Source organism: Haemaphysalis longicornis, unplaced genomic scaffold (assembly GCF_048455015.1).
Source record: "Haemaphysalis longicornis isolate Haplotype H1 unplaced genomic scaffold, Haemaphysalis longicornis Haplotype H1 scaffold_1, whole genome shotgun sequence".
In the NCBI taxonomy this organism is placed as follows: Eukaryota; Metazoa; Arthropoda; class Arachnida; order Ixodida; family Ixodidae; genus Haemaphysalis; species Haemaphysalis longicornis.
Genome location: NW_027526203.1, coordinates 256,856,185 through 256,858,681, shown reverse-complemented (window position 1 = coordinate 256,858,681; position 2,497 = coordinate 256,856,185). Strand labels below are relative to the sequence as shown.

General features: G+C 57.9%; 1 pseudogene; it reads right to left on the bottom strand.

Moving 5' to 3' along the window:
* Positions 1 to 271: 271 nt before the first annotated feature.
* Positions 272 to 2,182, bottom strand: LOC144158654 (uncharacterized; annotated as a pseudogene).
* Between the last annotated feature and the right edge of the window lie 315 nt (positions 2,183 to 2,497).

The window sequence follows — 2,497 nt, the reverse complement described above, 5'->3', positions numbered from 1 at the left end:
GTCTTGTTCGACGAAGGTAATGCCCTTGCGGACGAAGGTGCAGACGCCTCTGCCCTTGTGTCCTCTGCTTTTCGCCGTCGCCCCTTTCCCGCTCGGTGGGCCCGCGTGTGCGCAGTAACCAGGGAGCTTCGGCGGTTCTTCGCAGTGTGTTTCTTGGATTAGTATGACGTCTGGCTTCCTTGCTAGTTGCTGTAGGTGCTGTTGTAGTATCGCTTTCTTCCTAGGAAACCGTTGCAGTTCCAGTGCCAGACCAGGAGGTCATTTATTGGCACTAGGTGGGCTGCTGCTGCTGCGGTTGCTGTACTACTGCTGGTTGTCCCATCCATAATTGCTGCAGTTTAGCAATGATCTGGGTTTCCAATCCTTGTATCTGTGCTTGTACTTGAGCTTGCATTTTCGTGAAGGCGTTCTGCAGTCCCTGGACCGCTTGCTCGAGTGCGGTGAGGCGCTCGTTGGTAACCTGGGCCGTTTGTTCGAGTGCCGTGAGGCGCTCGTTGGTGACTTTGGTGTTTGCCTCTACCCGGTCCATCCGTTCCTCCAGTTTGTCCAATCTCGCGTTAATTCTGCGGTCCTTGGCTCCGTCGATAACCCGTCTCTTGGGGTTCGGTTCCGATGTGCGGGTCGCCCTGGGGTCTGGTTCGTCCTCGGTCATTACTTCTTGTCTCCTTTCTTGTGCCGGCTGTGGTTGAGGTGGCGGTGGTTGCTGTTCCGGCGTCGGCGGCGGTGGTTGGTACTGCTGCTGCTGCTGTTGCTGTTGCTGCTGCTGGCACTGCTGCATCGAGGTTAACATTTCAAGCCTCTCGTTGATTTCCCTGATGGTCTCGTCTTGCTCGACTATTTTCTGCTTTAGGTTTTCGTTCTCGGCTCGTAAGGCCGTAATTGCGCCGTTTTCTTCGTGGGTCTTGGGCTTGGCCTGCTGTTGTTGCTGGTATTGCTGCCTCGTCGTGGGCGCCATCTTGACCACGTCGGCCCAGGCAACACGTTCCTTCGGCTGCGACGGCGTTCGTTTACGGCGGCTGGCGCTCCTGCGGCGTCTGGCGCTGTTGCTCCTGTTCCTGCATCGGCTGCTGCTTCGCTGCCCCGATTCTCGTCTCTGGATTAACGGTGGGAAACTCACCGGGTCCGGTATACGTGGTTGCCGTTGCTGCGATGTAGCGATCGATCTTGCGTTCCCACTGCCGTTTCGTGACCACGTACGGCTTCTTATACCTAATCATGCATTCCCTCTCGCCCGTCGAGTGTTGCCCTCCGCAGAGCTTGCAGTGGGGCTTGCACTCCCGCTCGTGGTCGGCGCCAGGGTTCGCGGCACCGCAGGCGAAGCACACTCTGGTGTTGGGGTACGGGCACACGTCGCTCCTGTGTCCTACCTTTCCGCCCTGTCTACACACTTCGAAGTGCTTGCGGTAGAGCCCACAGCGCACCAACATGGAGCCGTACTTGACGTAGTTGGGTACCTTCTGTCCTGCGAATAGGACTATCACTGTCGTCGTGTTTCCGATGATGTGCGCCTCCACGGCCAGCGGCTTGTACGGGTTAATGATGTTCTCGTTGATCTCCGCCGGGGTGTCCTCGATTGCGATGCCGCGGATAGCCCCCTTCACCGTGCCATCCGGCGCCGTTCGGTAGGCATTGACCTCGAACGTAGAGCCCCCGACCGATAGGGCCTTGATCTTGGAGTACATTGCGGCTCGCCGTTCGTCCGGCGTGCTGACCACGATGATGTTATGCGCCGTGTATGTGCAAATGGTGTCTTCCTTGGCTTCCTCCCTCGTTATTCCCGCCGCCGTCATGACGACCGACATGATGATCGAGGCCTCCGTTCTCGCCACGTTGAGGCCGCCGCGTGGCCGCATAACGTTCTTGATGTCCTCCTTCGGCATAGCCGCCGGCATGCGTGCTGCCTTCGTAATCGACGCGGCCCCACGCTTGACGAAGGTAGCCCTATCTCTCGGTCTAGACTGAGGGTCAACGGCGGCGTTGAGCTCGCCGAGCCGCTCACCTGACGTGGTGATCTGCTTGATTCTCTTGCCATAGCCGTCCAGCCTTCGGTATCTTCGGGTGTAGGTTCGTGTCCTTGGACTTTGATACACGTTCTTCCTCCGTAATTGCCGACGTACATCACCGGCACCCTGTTTTTCTCCGGAGGCATGCTCATGTCCATCGTCGCGGTAGCCACCGCCATCTTGGTCGTACTCGTCGGTTAGGCCTAGCGGCCGGGCCCTGCGCCCCCCGGGGCCGTACTCATGGTAAGCCTAGCGCTAGGCTTAGCTGCACGCCCGCACCGTGCGACTTTCAATGTGCGAAAGTTTGGTAAAATTACGTACCACTTGGGCGAAACTGGTATTGGTCGATGCCCCGTACCTTCACGGACACTTTAGTACCAATTATATCGTGGTAACTGATGCCTGCGCCGCATTAATTGGAATAATTACAGGAGCCGTGGTGAGACACGCTCGCTCACTTCGGCGACCGCAGCGCCCCCATGCGAATAATGAAA